The 18,210-nt window shown below is 50.3% G+C and overlaps 1 protein-coding gene across 9 annotated transcripts in view; it reads left to right on the forward strand.

Annotated features, from left to right (window-relative positions):
* Positions 1-3,976: 3,976 nt before the first annotated feature.
* Positions 3,977-18,210, forward strand: part of SLC8A3 (solute carrier family 8 member A3) — a 191,909-nt gene continuing 177,675 nt past the window's right edge. For 7 of the 9 annotated variants that reach the window (XM_078868258.1, XM_078868264.1, XM_078868261.1 and 4 more), the window contains exon 1: positions 3,977-4,736. The gene's annotated coding sequence lies outside the window, so the exon portion shown is untranslated. Of the gene's footprint in view, positions 4,737-6,246; positions 6,423-16,169; positions 16,446-18,210 lie in introns of those variants that run through there. The other 2 variants (XM_078868259.1, XM_078868260.1) reach the window with 2 other exon arrangements.

Genomic DNA, 18,210 nt, shown 5'->3' on the forward strand with positions numbered 1-18,210 from the left:
TATCATCTGTCCACTGCTGGATGAGGGTCCTGTGGGTTATTTTGTCATACTTCACCACGCGAGTCAGTGCGGGTTTGTGAAGGCGGGGGGGGGAGCGCAGACGTGGACTACGTAAAAGTGCAATACAACATTGGATTTTGTTGCATTGCCCTCTGCTGCCCACAACGTATACCTGTTTCAAAAATAACAGGTTTAAAAAAAAATCATATACGGTACCATTTAATGGAAAAAAAAAGATAAAAATGCAGCCCTGCAGTTTGCTTGTTCACGCCACTGCTGGCGGAAGAGCCTCCACCAAAGGAAACCAGCGAGCATTCTGTCCAGCTCGTCTATGCTCGCCAGACATCGTTGACGAAATGGGAGTGCCCACGCTTCACCCCACGACGCGCAACCGATGTTACTCAATACTGCTGGGTGGACATAGACGGTAGGATTTTACTGGTAGGAACCTCCTGGTTACACCAGCCCACAGGGGATTATTGTGTCCGTCCGTCCGTCGTGCAACCAACAATGGGAGGGGTGGAGCTGGGTGGACAGGGGAGGGTGGGGAGGGGCTGGGTGGGGAGGGTGGAGCTGGGTGGGGAGGGGCTGGTCACCCCGTGGTGCCCTTATAAAACGCAACGTTTAACCTACTCACGCCGGCTTGTGCCCGCCCTCACAGTCGGCCATATTTGCGGAATACACCACACCGCCGTTGACCCTGGCCATTGACCGAGCAACCCAACGTTCCTACCAGCTCCCTCCGCAGGAATGTGTTAAGATACTAGCACCATTGGGCGCATTTAAAATACATGTATTTTTCTGATTGAAAGCTTTCGTGACTGCAGGGATTCATGTTCTTGGTTATTTCGGTAAAGTCGCGTAGAAGAGATATAATAAAATATAAAACAATATTTTTTTTATTATTTTAGTATTTCCCTTCTACGTGACTTTACCGAAAGAACCAAGAAGATGTATATTTCTATTAGATGATTGCTGTACATGAGAACAAAAGGACTCCGCTGCGGAACGCTGGTTGACAAAAAACAACCCCGCGTGAATAAATCCACCAGGCCCCACGCATTCGATGCGTCCTGATTGATGGGGGGGGGGGGGTGGCAGTTGGTAGACAGACAACCCGTGGAAGGGTGGTGGTGGTGGGGAAGGAGAAACGGTTGTTCTCATTTACATGGGAACATCGCGGCTGGTACAACATTCGTTTTTTTTGCTGTAACATGGGTGGTGGTGGCTATGTATGAGAAAGTTAATGGGCAAAAAATGGGGGACGGGGGTTTAACATCTGGGGGTGGGGAGTCCCCTGGCTTGTATGTCGGAGGAATTGAGGGGTGGGAAGGGAAGTGGAGGGCGAGCCGTGGGAGTTGCCCCCCCCCCCCCAAATCAACAAAACGTCAGGGCGGCTGGTGCTCGACACGACGCTTCCCCGACGAATAGTCGACGCGTCGCTGTAACGATGCCGAGCCTGGAGATGGAATCCAACCGACGACATCTGGGATTCTAGATTTTAAGCTTTCGTGACTGCAAGTATTCATACTCTTAAGTTTTTTCGGTAAAGTCACGTAGGTAAAAATAAATAATAAAAATAAAATAATAGAAATAATAATGGAAATAAAATTATAAATCACCACGTTTCGGAGGCAACACAAGTCTCCGTCATCAGGTGGGACCGTCAAAGCTAAAATTTACTGACATCTGGGATCACAACTCCAATGCGATAACCAGTACGGCCACTGTGGCAGCAGCAGCAAGCGGCAGCAAGCAGCAGCAGAAAGCAGCAGCAAGCAGCAAAGAAAAAAATTACACGAATAATTATACAAATGTATTGCTGGCGACGCCTCTAGAATTAATGCACACTGTGATTACTGGCGTGTAGTGGTAATAATAATGATGGCAGATAATGCGAATATGTAAGCGGCGTGAAATTGGAATGTGAGCGAAGCGCTTTGTGGGCTATCTTCTTCTTTCGCGAGCGGTTTGTATTCGAGATGTGTGCCCGCCCCGCCAAACACCCGCGTCCACCTCATTAACCACCCGCTCGTTTAATTCTGCCGCGAGTCTGAAAATGCTCGCACGCAACGCTGAATGGACGAGTCGATTCATCCCTACTGCCTAAGATGTGTAGGTCTTTTGCGGGATATTGCAGTGGCCTCATAATCGCGTGTGCGTTCATCCGCGGAAGTTCAGGCCGTGTGTGAATTCATAGTCACTATTAACCATGTTTTATCTACTGCTAGATGAAGCACCCCCCCGCCCCACTCCCTCCCATCACGGCCTCGCAATCTCACAATCCACGTTCCTGTACGCGAGCCTATTTCCACGGTGTGTTATTGGTTCCCTCGTTATTTGCGAGGGATACGTGACGGAGATGCTCATGAATGTCAAAATTTCGCAGGTAATGATATCGGCCTAGGAAAATTAAGTACCTTAAATACATATGTAGATAAGCTATTAAATTCATGACGATTATAATCTCATTACTTTATCGCATTACATTCTGTCTCATCACTTGATCTCGTCGCTTTATTTCTCTCTCGATGTAGTCGTGTAGGGTTCCAGTTAAGATGAGCGGATAGCCAAAACCGCGAATAACGAGGTGATCCTTTGACGTCATCTCGGACGTGTTCTTTCTTGTGTTAGACGCAAGGTTAATTTAAAGGAAGTCAATTAAACAAACAATTGGATTCAGGAAGTACCGTGGACACATCATGGCCGGGAGGGATGACTTGCGGCCGATGGGCGAGACTGGTGATGGCATGGCAGCCAAAATGATGGAACGCAGCCGAGAGGTACAACCACAGCGGAGATGGAGCCATGGGATCAGTTCATGAAGGGAGGTCTTCTTCCAGCAGTAGATGAACCACAGTTGATGACGAATACATAATAGTAACGCGTTAAGGGTGAACACATTAATGAATCAATCTTTTCTGCCCACGCTTGTATATAAGAGCCATTTTAATATATATTGCAGATTTGCTTGTACGGCGTCTTTGGCAGTGGGAGGTGATGAATATTGTTCGTGGAACAGAGGGAGACTAGAGATGGTTGTGAGTGTGGGGAGAGGTGCTGCTATGTAGTGCAGATAGATGCGGAGGTGGTGATGGTGGTGGTGGGCAGGGAGGGCAAAGTAAGCTCACAACTGGTGGTGGTGATTTGGTGGTGATGATAATCTTAGTAATGAGTATGGGAAGGATGTATGGGAAAGCACTAGAATTAGAAGCGGTGGTGGTGACGATCATGGTAGCGATGATGATGATGATGAGGGTGATGGATTGGTGGTGATTGTGGTGGGGAGAGAGGAATTCGCAGGGAAGATAGCGCAATAGCAAAGGCGGTGATTGTTTTTTTGTTTGATGTTTGGTAACGATGACAGTGATGGCGCTGACGACGGTGGTGGTGATGGCGATTATTGTAGTAGTAAGAAGTGGGGTCTGTGCACGGGTGACTGCATGATAATGAAAGTGGTCGTAGTAATGATGATGGTGATTGCATGAGTGATGAGTTAAGGATCGATCGCGATAAGATAAAATGTTGGTGTTGATGATGATGATGATGATAATAATTATGCGAATATTAGTGACGAGCGTTGTTTGAAGAGGAGTCTCTGCAGGGAAGATATATGGATAATCGAAGTGGTGGTGATCGTGATGATGACGTTCATAATGACGATAATGTCAGTGATGAGTGTGGTAAGAAGAGTCGGATTGTTACAGCGAAGATATCTGGATAATATAAGTGGTGGTCATGATGAAGATGGCGGTGGTGGTGTTGGTGGTGGTGGCAGCATTGATGACGGCGGTGATGAGAATGATGGTGATAGTGTCAGCAACGAGAGTAATGAGGGCAATGAGCAGATGAAGTGTGTACGGCGCAGAGAGCTGGAGAAGAACGGCAGTGCTGGTGGTGGTAGGCGGAGTTGGATGCGCGCGTCATTCTGCAATCCACGCGCTGCGCGCAGACGTGTCATCGCGTGCGTGCCGAGAGCATTCTCGCGTCTCTGCCGGCCGATAAAGCAACGAGTTGCTGCTGCTGCTGCTGCGACTGCCTCATAGCACGAGCGAGCGAGCCAGGGAGCCAGAGAGCTAGCGAGCCCATTGGACTGGACAAGCACAGCTAGATAGCTAAAAATACAAGCTCGAAAAATCGCATCTTTTTCTTTCTTTCGTTTGTTGTTGTTGTTGTTTAATTAAATCAGCGTATTGGCTAGAAGAAAGCAAAATGTCACTTTTAGAAAAATCTTTGGTACCACAGCCCCGGGTTTTGGCTTTGATATGATATTGCTTTGGCATGTGACTTATTTATTTACAAAATTTATTAATATATTTATATTTTGCGGAATTTTCAAATGTAGATTATTTATTGTATTTATGTAGTTATTATTATTTAGAATTAGGATGCATTAGGCTCAGTGGTCTTTGAGCTCACGGATTTAACGCGCGATGAAAATGAGACGTTTGCAGATGCGCCTCGGTGGACTGCTCACAAAATACGGCAATTAAAATAAATAATAAAGAAAGAACAATAATTAGACGAAGACGAAACGACGACGAAAACGAATCGAGGAAAGGAGGAGATCAAAAATATGAACCGCAATCCACGTCTCGTGTCGTATTGAGAATAAATGAAATAATTGTAACCAAAAAAAAAATGATGTGGACGCAGGGAATGCGCCAGGTAGAGTAGCGCACCATCTGGATGCTCCAGAGACAAGGAGCAATTCGCGCAAGACAGTCCGACTGCAGGTAATGTGCCACCCACGTCTCTCACCGTCTATTCCGTCTCTATTGCGATCGGTAACATTGCGATGGCGAGCGCGTGTGCGCGTGTGCGCGCGCTGGGTTCTCAGCCACGCGATTTGTCCACCCCCGCATTTCTGTATTAAGCGCCGACGTCCGCCGGGGAGATGGAGCGATGCGTTCAGCTCGCGTGGCGGGTTGCTGAACGGGATTATTTCACGACAGCGCGGGACCGATCGTGAGGGTTCACGGTTTCGGGAAGGCTTGCAAGTGGGCTTGACCATTGATGATGATGATGATGGTCGTGGTGCCGATGTCTTAAAAAAACGATGTAATGCTATAGCCGCGTCGAGCAATTGCTTCCCGACATAGTAGTGGATAGAGCGTGTTTCACTGGAGCAGACACACGGACATTCTCGCTTGCGTTAACGCAGACCAATTGCGCGCGCGTGTGTGTCTCTGAGCGGTTTATCATTTTGTCCCGGATTTAATGGGTCCGTATTGATTCCTGATTAACGTGGGTATCTGGGTAAAGGTGCAGGAAGGAGGCATACTTACAATAAAACAACGCAATAAAACCGCATCTAGCAAAATTCGTGCGTGTAAATTGACGCGTGCCAGCGCGTGCAATTATTAGCGTGGCGCTGAGCTGGATATTTCTACAGTCCATGCAAGACTGTATGATGGGGGGTATAATGCCGCCCGACACATTGCACTGTAATACACCAAATCGCATTGAACGCCGGACGTTTTAATAACGGAGCCGCAATAGACACGGGTCTCCGCGCTCTTAGCAGTCATCATCATTAGCCATGATCAATTCACTGCTGGATATCGGCCTCTCTCACCCCGCATCGCACCCCCCAAATCCGTCGCCATCTCCGACGGTCGGAGGCTTGCGATGTAGCAATCATCAAGGAATATGAAGGAGGATGGGGTGGGGGGTGGTGGTGGTGGCGGATACAGAGATGAGGTTTGGAGTGCGTCTGTTATTAGTGATGTTATCGCGGGTGATATGATGAACAACACTGCCGTTGCGCGACTGCCACGCACGTGAGGCGGCAGGGAGAATTTGTAATCACCCGGCGTGATGATGTTGCCTGGCTGCTCATCCTCTGCACACTTTACATACTCGGTGTACTCTGTGATTACGCAACACGCGCGGCGTGTTAAATACACTCGGCGTTGTCTGGTCTGTGTCCAATTCATCCAGCAGTGGATGGACACGATCGAGCCACTGCTGGAGGAATGTCGTCGTCGGCCTCACGTCGTGGTGGTTGTCTGGTCGTCCTTCAGCGCTGCTTGGTGAAAGCGGGGGGTGGGGGGGGTTATAGACGTTGAAGCGGAGTGCAGTACAACTATTGTTTTGCTGCACCGCCCTCTGCCGGCAACGTCGCTCCGCAGAAGCCGACTGACGACGCCGGTGTTATCCCTCGCGGTTGCCCATCCGAGCAGCTATCCAGGCTCAGCCGTGCTTCGCTTCCACCCATGACCCAAATCACAGGGGGTGCGACCGGATGGTTAGGATCTTGAAAGCCAAGCAGGGCTGGAGCCTGGACTGCGCCTGGATGGGCTACCGCCGTGCTGGGCAACGTGGTGGACATGGGAGAGCAGTGCAGTACAACGCGTTGTTGTGCTGTACCGTTATGCTTCTCCTCGCCGTCACCAACCTGTACTGACCAGCGTGGTGAAGTATGCTCAAATACCCCTCGCCCCCCCCCCCCGCACTCCTCCACCACCTTGACTCGCGTAGCGTGGGGAGGCCCTCATCCAGCAGTGGATTGACACGAGGTCTGTGCGTGTCTGTGTATGCAGCTGCATGTACATTTGCAGCATAGGCGAAGCGATGCATTGACTGAAACGGTATACGCGCGTGTGTGTATGTGTGTCGGTGTGTGGTGTCGTCTGCGCGTAGAGCGGTGGTGTAGTGGTTAGCGCGCTGCGCAGCTACGAACCTGGCGACTGGAGTTCAATTTCCGCTCACGGCCAACAACAGTGACGATTATCTGAACCGGTCGTGGACGTCCCCTAGGTCGACTCAGCCTCAATTGAGTACCCAAATGCGGTGTGTAAAGCTCGCCATTCGGGAGATAAAGGCGGCCGGGCGTGGTGCTGGCCACCCACCCCCTCGTGTGCCGTGCCGGCCTTCATAGGTGCTCGCTAACGGCACTTGCCCGAGCAGTCTGTTGAAGGCTATACGGGGGATCTTTGTCTTTGTATGTACTGTATAGAAAGTAGCACGTATCAGTCGGTACGTACGGAATCATAATGATACCCTTTATCATCACCGCTATCAGACTCGTGGACTATTTGCATTCACTATGTATGCAATGCACTGTGTGGTTTGAGTGGAGAAATGTGATTGGGTCTTATACCAAGCAAACCATATCAATATTCATAGCACCACGTACTCTATAGAAAACTGGGAATTAGCAATGACTTGCAAACACCAGTAGCTTATTAATTAAGTGGTAAATTTCCTTTAGGGGGAAAAAAATATTATACTGTAGTCCTTTTAAGTAAACGCATCACAGTATTATGTATGAATCCGTGTGTGTGTGTGTGTATGACTGGCCGCTAGTTGTACGTGCTTCAAGATAGTGTTTGTATTGTATGATTGTACAATGTATGCTGTGCGTGACCGTATACAAATCAATAGCTTAAGCCGTGCCTTTTGCTATTCTTGTGTTATACAGTGTCCTACGTGCATGTATTTGTATATTAAACGTTGCATGTATGTTAGGTAACCGTGTGTATAAAATACCTTGTATGCATGCATGTGTTTATACTATTTGTACGTGGCGTGTTTGAGTATATCTTTCATACACGTGCAGCCTGCACAATCCATCCGCTGTGCACAGGGAGTGAGTGCATAGCTCTATTTACACTCGGAAACCTTTATCCTATAAGGGACACAAGTAGACACAACGTTCTGGTATAAATGAACGTATTCATGGTGAAGAATTGCCATCACTAAACACACAGCATTCCAAGTATGCTGTGCAATATTGCTCACGTCTTTCACGTTTCAGATATCGTGTGTCTGCGTGTGTTTGTGCGTGTCTGCGTGTGTCTGTGTCTGTGTGTGGGGGGGGTAGTGGTTAGCGCTCCGCGCCACGAAGCTGGCTGCCCCAGTTCGATCCCCGCTCAGGGCCAACAAGGCCAGTGGCCAATATCTACACCTGGGCCTCCCCTAGGTCGACTCAACCTGACATGAGTACCCGGTGCGATGTGTAAACATCGCCACTGGGGAGACAAAAGTGGCCGGGCGTGGTGTTTTGCCACCCACCCACCCCCTCGTGTGTCGTCCCGGCCTTCATAGGTGCTCGCGAACAGCGCTCGCCCCAACAGTCTGTTGAAGTCTACACGGGAGATCTTTGTCTCTGTGGATAATGAGCTGATTACGTATGCATGCGCAGCCAGTGATGTGTATGTAGTCAACATGTATACATGCGCAAGGAGTCGGCTCTCTCTTCCTCTCGGGGGAGACGGGGGTGGTGATGGGGGGAGGGTAATAGGGCTTCTCCGTGCGCGTGGCGCGTGGGGGGGGGGGGTGCTGCTAGCCTCGGGGGCCCGTGGAGAGAGGGGGGGGGCATCTTCCCTCTGTCTGTGTCAGCCGCGGGTGCCACGAGCACGGATGTGATTGTGGCCCTCTGTGGAAACTGTCTTGTCCGTCTTCCTGTTTGTCTACCTGCCTATCTGTCTGGCTGCCTGCTTCTCAGGCTGTCTTCTTGTCGACGCGTCTATTTGCCTGCCTGCCTGCCTGTATGTTTGTCTCTCTGTCTCCCTGTCTCCCTGCCTGCTTCCTTGCCTGTCTGTCTGTGTACCTGCCTGTATTTTTCTTTGCCCGCCCCCCCCCTTGCCTGCGTTGTCTTTCTGTCCACTTGATCTGCCCGTTTTTTCTGACCGTCTCTGTCTTGCTGTGCACATGTCTGCCCCGTCTACCTTCACGTATGCCTGCTCGCCTGCCCGCCTGGCTGTCTGTTCGCTGCGATGTGATGGAGAGGCGGGCGCGTTCTGTGAAATCCCCGCTGTGCGGCAAGAGTGGGTGCAGAGATGAGATGATTGCAGAGGCATCGCATCCTCGCGCGAGACCGCCTCTGCAGATACTGGAAGTCGGGCGCATTGTTGCATGGTGCACGGTGGCTCCATCTCTGTGTCGGCCGCCAAATCTCCAAGTTGTAGGCGTGCATCGTCGTCGTCGTCGTCCTTACCATGTCCACGCGTGATTGACACCACGTGACGCGATTAAATCAAGCTGGCGAGGCAGGTTTAATAGACGAGGGCAATCGGAACTCACGCTTTGCACCACCCACTTTTCCAAACCACTTTCCTCTGTCGCCCAGAGGATCGCGGTTGCCTTTTGTCACATGCACAGGGCAGAACGGAACGTAACTTGTCGACGAATAAGAGAAGATTGACATTGTTAAAATGCTAATTCGTGGTAATGGAAAGGATATAAGAGCCCGCAAATTCTTCATGTGCACTTCATTGTATAATTTTATTTTCTTCAGCAATTCCTCTTGTTAAAATATATATATATATCCCCCGAATAAATTGCATTTGATTTTATTGGCATCACGTGACAAGGTAAAAAAAAAAATTCTTCGGTTGGAACTCTCCCGGAGTTCGCAGTGAATCAACCCGCGTGAGAGAACGCGTCCGGGAAGGTGACATTGCACAACAATGTCTGAAGTCACTTCACGAGACCTGCTTGTCCTCAGCAGTAGCAACATTTTAATCTGCTCTGCAAAGAGAGTTTGTCACATGTCAATCAAGCCAAACATTTTTTAAAATCTCAAGATCCTGGAATGTTGTCAAATTCAGTGAGCTCCTTCTCCTACTCCCTCCTCCCCAAAATTGTTCAATATGATGGACTTTTTTTTCTGCCGTCATTGATAGCTAGTCGCACTGAGACCATGGGCTCGCTCAAGTTGAAGCTCCTGTTTAATCGCAGGCAGCAGTTGTCTGGATTCCAACCCAGGCTTTCAGCGGTAATGGATCAGTCCCCTGACATCGGAGCAATCTCACCACCTAATTTTCGAAGTGATTTTTTTTTCAATATAACTTTTCTGCTATTTGCTTGATTTACAATTTTAATAATGTCATTTCAACCTTCGTTTAATCATGTATAAAACAATCATTTCTTTCTATGTATTGTCACAATGTCGTAAATGATATATTGCTTTGGTAAACATTATTCATCAGTTACGTCTGCTACATTTGTAAAGGTGAAAAGATAAATGTCCAGCCCTGTAGTTGCTGGCAGAAGGGCCTCTACTAGAAGGATCTCAACGGAACCCCTCGAGAGGGCATTTGGCCTACTCTTTCACACTGGTCGGTCGTATCGGAAGACGCCATCTGCTCTGTATCTTTAAGGATAAATATTACACGAAATTGATGTGTCGCTCCTCTTGTTGCCACGCAGGGCCCCATTAAAAATGTATTGTGTCTCTGAAGAGTCGAAATTGGGGAGATAACGACTGTTTCTACTACTTTATTATCATTATTAGATGGAGAAATTGAGAGACGGCGAAGAAAGCAGTTCCACTTTTTTGTTTACAAATCGACAAATTGTCTCCCTTTGTTGTCTCGGCTCAATATCAGTTAAATCGGGTAGTAGATTAGGCATGCTGTGCATTCCATACGCGTCTTAATTGGAGGATGTTTAAGGCTGGGTGTTAGGTGGGTGGCTGGTGAGAGCCACTCAAATGAGGAAGCAGTGAGGGGCAGTAAGAGAGACATTAGTGATGGCTGAGTGACTCATGGGTCCTATGAGTTAAAGTACCGAGCCAGTGCGCTGTGGATTCCGAGTTCAAGCCCTGTATAATTACTGGGGGGTAAAAGGAATCTAATGTGTGGGAAGACTATATCTTAATAATTTATAGATTCTTTTTTCTCAAGGTGGCCGGGTGACTTAAGGGGTCAGAGGACTGAGCTGGCAGCGCTGATAGGCTGGGTTTGAATCCAGGTTTCAGCCACCCGTAATGAAACCGGCTTCTCGATTTGAGCGAGTTAATCGTCTCAGCCCGGTCATCCATGGCCAGCGCCCATCGCATTAAACGTGCGCTTTTAATTTAATTTGGCTCGATCCTCACTCTGGAGAATTACATAATTGTATGTGATTAACAATGCGATGATTTAAAAATAGGTCAGTTTAGAGTTCAGGCAAATCTGTCTGTCGCCTGATGAAGCTGGTTGTAATTACTGGCTAAACGTCGTACTCACACTGTAAATGTTGTGGATTTGCTCTCCAACACACCGGTGTGGCTGTACTAGTACACTACACACTACACTACACACTAATGCTGTACTAGTGACGAATTGGCCACGTTCTGTTTACGTGACAAACCCTTTACTGATTGGCTGTGTCGGGTGGTGGCGGGTTTAACGACCCATTTATATTTACGCAATCTAACAAACAAAACACTGTATTATAGATTTACGTCAGCTGGTAAGTCCCAATGAGCGTAAAGCTTCTCTTTCAGACGGATGACCACAGCCCACGTGGTGGCGGTTGCAGTACAATGCGCGTGGCTTCAGAATTGTTCCCGTGACATCATCGTCCGTGGCCTTTTTTTTCCTTCCTCTGAGAACAAGTGATGCGCTACACAGCTGCAAGACGTCTTCTACCCGTGACGTGATGCCGGTAGCAACGGTAGCGTCATAATTGTTAGGGTTGCAGGAGGGAATGGACGTCTTCTCTTTACAAAGGGATATTAAACCCCCTTCGGAGAAGGCCCTGCGTAGAATATATGACCAATTATTTTTGTCAGTGGTTCAGTATGTTTTGGAATACTGTAAAGACTGGTGAAAGCAACAGTAGTGAGGGAATAACACTCCAACCCTGCGCAGATGTTCCTCTCAGAGGCCCACTTGATGTGCGGTCTCCTTTGTACGTCGAACTGTATATGTATGTTTAATTTCTTTCGCACTCTACTTAGCACCTCATCGTCATGCACGCGAATGCCTTATGCAGGCTTCTCCATCTCTGCGTGATTCCTTGCCGTTGGATTACAAGCATGCAGCACCACACCTCGAGGTTGATGGTCGCAGCCCAGCCACTGACGATGGGACACAACTTATTGTAAAACTATACACAGCACTGCATGTAAGAATTATAATTTGAGTTTACAACCCTTGACAATGTGCTACTGGATGAAGGCCTCCCCCCGTGCTGTGCTCAATCAAGGGGGTTGTCTGCTCATTTAAGGCGGAGTCAACCTAGGGGAGGCCCAGCACTGGTTCAGGTATGACTCACTAGTGATGATATCCGTAGTTGGGAATCAAGCTCAGGTTGCTGAGCTCGAAGCACGATGTGCTAACCACTGCACAATCGCTCAATCTGCACACTGCATACAAAGATACATTTTTAGATCCCCCGTATAGTCTAAACAAACTGTTGGGGAAAGTGATGTTAGCGAGTACCTATGAAGGCCGGTACGGCACACGAGGGGGTTTGGTGGCCAACACCATTCCCGGTCGCCCGTGTATCCCCAGTGGCGATTTTTACACCACACCAAGTACGCGTTTCCGGCTGAGCTGACATAGGGGAGGCCCAGTACCGGTTCAGATAATCGTCGCTGAGCGGAAATCGAACTCGGGTGGCCAGGTTCGTAGCGCAGCGCGCTAGCCGCTACACTACCGCTCCCCACTGCATACTCTCACACACAAAGATAAAAGACAAAGATCCCCCGTATAGCCTTAACAGACTGTAGGGGCAAGTGCTGTTAGCGAGCACCTATGAAGGCCGGAACGGTACACGAGGGGGTGGGTGGCCAGCACCACGCCCGACCGCCTTTGTCTCCCCAGTGGCGATGTTTACACACCGCACCAGGTACTCATTTAAGGCTGAGTCGACCTAGGGGAAGCCCAGGACCGGTTCAGATAATCGTCACTGGTGTTAGCCGTGAGAGGGAATCGAACCCGGGTCGCCAGGTTCATAGCGCAGCGTGCTAACCGTTACACTACCGCTCCCCACTCTCTCACACACACACAGATATACAACCACACGCAGCTGCAGAGGGCAATTGAAGACACTGAGATGACTCCCGCAGTCCCCATCGAAGGAGGGTTCCCCATTGAGACGTGTGGGCGCTGTCCACAGAGGGGGTGCTGAAATGGAATAAAGATCGTTTATTGGTCTTGTACAACATGGGTTTGATTGATTGCTAACAGCATGTCCTTCCGTCATCAGCCACGGTCAATCCACTGCTGAATGAGGGCCTTCTCAAGCCGCTGCCACCTCTCATGATCCTGCGATGCGATCATCGACCCAGGAGTTGCACGTGAGATGATTTCATCCCTCTTGGTGGACCGTCTTCGAGGACAAATTCCATTTCTTGGCTGCTACTGTTATTATTCTTGAACATTATCCATCATTCTTACGAAAAAACCCACCTCATTTAATAAACAAAATGTGGAAAGATACACACGTACGTGTACACACATACAACACACGTGCCAAGGCGTGCATACAGCAAGACGCCTGATTTACACACACACACTGTGCTGCCACATTAAGATAATTGTTTGGTGCGAGACGATAAACCGCTGCTTTAGTGGAAAGCGCATTGCATGGGTTGGCAAGATGGGGTTTGTTGAACCCCCCCTCTAACTCGCTGGTACAAAATCAATTTTCCACAGTCAAAAAAATACTCCGAGGGACAGATGATTGCGAGCCGTTAGTGGGGGCAGGGAGTTCTTACTAAGATCTCCAAATCTCTTTACTCTCCGTTGCTGTTTTTTTTATCTAAAACGTTTTAAGAATTTTCTTATTTACACGCCAAAAAACTAGAACGTTTCAATGAAGTCGTAAATTAAGCACGCTCCTGTCACGTGACTGGTCAGTATTACTTTGGAATGCGACTCCGTGTCTGTGCGTCTGTGCGGTGTCGTGGTGGAGTGGTGCTTCGTGCTCTGTGCCACATTACGATGCCGGTGAGCCGCCTTTGAATCTTGCTCATGCACTAGGATGGCAGAGCGGTGTCGTCTTACCTGAACCTATCCAGGGCCCCCTCGAGGTAGACTCAGCCTCAAATGAGTAGGTCGACCTGTCGCAGCGTGCAATCATCAGCAGTGGTGGAGACAGAGAATGATGCTGCCCACTTCTGTGCCTTGCCGCTCTCATCTTAATATGCGCTCGCTAACAGCGTCTTCCACCTCCAGTGTTCCCCATCCACATTTTCTTGCTTAAACAAATGCTGCCGGATAATCATTGGCCGATGGACTAAACAACATGTGAATGCACGTACGGTAGACGGGGAGAACGGGGGAGACACGGAACCGATGCGGCTTCGTGATCGGGGTGGGTGGGTGTTCGGGAGAGTTCTGTACAATTGTGGGCTTGGCAGTGGGGGGTTAGGGGTGGCGATGGCTCATGACTCACCGCGCACCTCATTAAAGCGTCTGCCTGGCTGCTCCGGTGTTTGGCTGCTGGAGCCTCGGGCGTTTCCGCCGAGAACCCCACGAGGACGCGATGGAGCGGCACAGGCGACGTCGCCGCCGTTGCTTCTCTCGGGAGCCGGGCTGCAAACCGTCAGTCATACCCACCCCCCATCCACCCCCACCCCACCCACCCCCACCCACCCCATCCACCCCACCCCCACCCACCCCCACCCACTCCATCTACCCCCACCCCATCCACCCCCACCCACCCCATTCACCCCCACCCCACCCACCCCGTCAACCCCCACCCACCCCATCCACCCCCACCCACCCACCCCCACCCATCCACCCCCACCCACCCCCCCCCATCTACTCCCACCCCATCCACCCCACCCCCCACATCCACCCCATCCACCCCCACCCCATCCACCCCCACCCACCCCACCCACCCCACCCCCTACCCCCCCCATCCACCCCCACCCACCCCACCCCATCCACCCCCACCCACCCCACCCCATCCACCCCCACCCACCCCATCCACCCCCCCCCCATCCACCCCCACCCACCCCACCCACCCTACCCACCCCATCCACCCCCACCCACCCACCAACCCCACCCACCCCACCAACCCCACCCACCCCCAACCTACCCACCCCACCCACCCCACCCACCCACCCACCCCACCCCCACCCACCCCATCCACCCCATCCACCCACCCCATCCACCCACACCCACCCCCCACCCCCAACCCAACCCACCCTCCCACCCACACCCCCACCCTCCCCCACTCCCCACCCCCACCCACCCCCCACCCATCACCCGCCCACCCACACCCCCACCCCCCTACCCACCCCCCACCCCCAACCCAACCCACCCCCCCACCCACACCCACACCCCCACCCTCCCATCCACCCCCCCCACCCACCCAAATACTCCTCCACCCACCCGATCCGGGGAGCTGATATTAACCCTCATTTGCGTATGCAGATGCTTCATTACTGCGCCGCACGTCGCCGCCGCATTAAAAGCGCGCGTGTGCACCCGGCTCGCGAGCGCAGTGGAAAAAAAAATCGTCCACACACGAGCCGAGCCACACATGGCGTGCCCCGGTCAGGCCAGCCACGAATCGTCACATTTGTAACGCGAGCGTATGGTATGAATGTATGTGCACACGTGTCTTCGTGTGTGTGTGTGTGGCGCTGACGAACCTGGTGCGACGTGTATACATCTGCCACCAGGGATACTAAGGCGGACAGACCCGTGTGCTGTGCTGGCCTTCATAGGCACTCGCTAACAGCACTTGCTCCAACAGTCTGTTAAGGCTACACGTGGGATCCTTGTGTTTGTGGCTGCGTGTCTATCCATCTACCCAAAAGTCGTAGGAGTGTGGAATTTAAATTGCGAACGCGAGATGAGATGCGTACCGCCTCAGTTGTTCATTTGAGAAAAAAACTAACTTTGACTTTACTTTTATCTCCTTTGCATAGCAGTCCTTGCCCGGCACCTACCCAGAACCAAGCAGTACCGACCAACTCAGTTACTTCCCTGGTGGTATCTACATGCCTACCAACACATCGCCCCTTCTAACTGCATACCCGTTCAAGCTGCTATCAAGCTACCAATCTACTCACTTACCTATCTCCCCACTCACCTAACCTCCTACCGTCCGGTCTACCCACTCACCCTCTTACATACCCACACATCCACCCCCTACTTGTCTGCCTACCCACTCGTATACCATCCTACCAATTATCTCAGTAGTACCTAATGTCTTTCTGCCTATCAATGAGGATCTTCAAATAAGCTGATGTTTTATTCTTCATATTTTTTGTAAAGCTCCCTAGGATGTTCTGCATGAATAATGTTTCATGAAAGTCAATCGTATTGTTATTCTATCGTATTTGCAACTCAAACAACCATTTAAAGATTACACTCATTATTTGGCGATGCTGCTACTGCATTGGCAGTGGTGCACGAACCAACCTCCACACATCCACCAACGACACCGTGACCTTAAAAGGAAAACAATTATATACACGTATCATCGGCGACGTTTCGGGCAATGGCTCTTCTTCGTCGTATTCTTCTTCGCTGCCCTCTCGTGGCTGGCAGACCTCGACATCGGCATCTAGCTCGGGAACGTTGCCGTCGTGCGCAATAACAGCACGGCGAGAGGGCCAATCGAGCGCCACGAGTGGACAATCGTCAGGGTCGGAGACGACACTCGACTCCGTGAGGCCTGGCGAGAATGGAACTTGAAGATTGGCGATTCTCAGAAAGAACGCGCCTCGCTCCCCGACCAACCCCATTGTGATTTCCATAACAGAGGTTTGTTTTTTTATTGGCGGTGGTGGGAGGGGGGCATCCACGGCGAGCGGGGTGTGCTCGCCATGGACGAGTTAAGGCGACGCAGCAGGCACATGGACGCATCGAAATAAATAATTTAAACATGCACTCCCTTCTGGCAAATATCGACTGCGTGCGCAAGAACATGAGCGCCTCACTGTTGAGACACCTCAAAGGGCTTAATTGGTGTAGAGCTTCAGACTCGCTGTACGTGTGCTCGCTGTTGTTGTTGTTGTCATTATCATCTTGGTTCATTTTTTGTTGGCGAATCTCTTGTGTGGATCCGTGCGTGGGAGAGGAGTGTGAGCAGCGGTTGAGTAGAATAAATGATGAGTTAAATTTTTTTTTACAGCGATGCGGCGACCTTACAGTATTAACAACTCATTCAGCTGCCGCTCACGATGTGTGAGTGGATGCTGAACTTCTTCTGCGCCGTTACGTAGTCCACTCCATCCATCTCGGATGGCGACAGATTGTTGTGGGAGGGGGGGAGGTATTAAACAGGCAGTGGATAGATCATGGCTGATGATGTTAGTGGTTGTTGTTATTGTTGTTGTCGTTTATAAACCATTGTTTACGTCCGTAGGTTATTCACTCGCTGACCGGCGAATAACCCGGTGGTGTGCGAGCATCATTTATACCTGTAATGGTAATTAGATGTCTGCGTTTTAATATTGGAATTCGTAATTTATGAGTGGGCTCGGTGCAAGGCGTCTGTCACGGTTAACCCTACCATCGCGTCCGCAGCAGACAGACATCGACAAGCACAGGGACATGACGTGTACGTTATTTAAAACAACGATGCGAAAACAAGGCACTCGCCTACCGATTGTTTACTTTCACAACCCGACTAGTTTCCTTTGTGTGCGTAAACACGTGCTGGCAGTGGATGTTTGGGGAGGTGGAGGTCGTGGTGGCGTTTTGCGCTGTGAACTCGGCCGTCCGAGTTCAATTCCTGACCGCGGCTAACATCTCTCTATATATAAATCCCGATCCGTTCGCGGGTTCTGTATTGCAGCAACGCACACCGAGCAGTGTGGTGAAGTATGGTCAAACGACCCCCACGACCGGCATGGCGTGGGGAGGGCCTTCATCCAGCTATGGATCGACACGGAGCCGCACAGTTTTATTATATTAATCCGTGAATATAATCTCGGACCTTCAATATTCTCCTGCGGTTAATTTACATTCCGTTGATTTAATAACGGGCGTCCTTAGCAAAACCCAGACGGCTAATACGTTCTAACGCAATTCATAAATCAATTGCCATTCGAAAATGAATTTGCGTATCGTGTGCTGTACACAAATTGCACACCCTTGAATTTCACGTGCACGATGTATGTGCTTGCATCGCCCCTTACTGGATACCTGTGACAAAGAGCTTCACAGCTAATCGGATTCTTTCCCCCCGATCTCAATAGATATTCCGATTCTGTAAGAATTGTTTGCAATCGATGAATCGACGTTGCGTGGCTAGTCGCATAACGCGCGCACGGGACTGCCCGCGCGTGCTCGCGCTCGCTCGGAGTGGATTGACACCGAATTCGAGACGTGCAAAACAAATGGAATTCTCCTCCGCGAGACAATGGAGTTGACTGCGCTGGACAACAATGTTAATGGGCCCGCGCGCTGCGCCTCGATGGGCCCGGTCTGGGCGGATTTCTCCACCCCACAACCTCCACCCCCCCATCCCAAGTGGCTTCTTCCACTGACGTCACGAAAAAAAACCCGCTCCGGAAAGCACTTG

Source organism: Lampetra fluviatilis, chromosome 25 (genome assembly GCF_964198595.1).
Source record: "Lampetra fluviatilis chromosome 25, kcLamFluv1.1, whole genome shotgun sequence".
Classification (NCBI taxonomy): Eukaryota; Metazoa; Chordata; class Hyperoartia; order Petromyzontiformes; family Petromyzontidae; genus Lampetra; species Lampetra fluviatilis.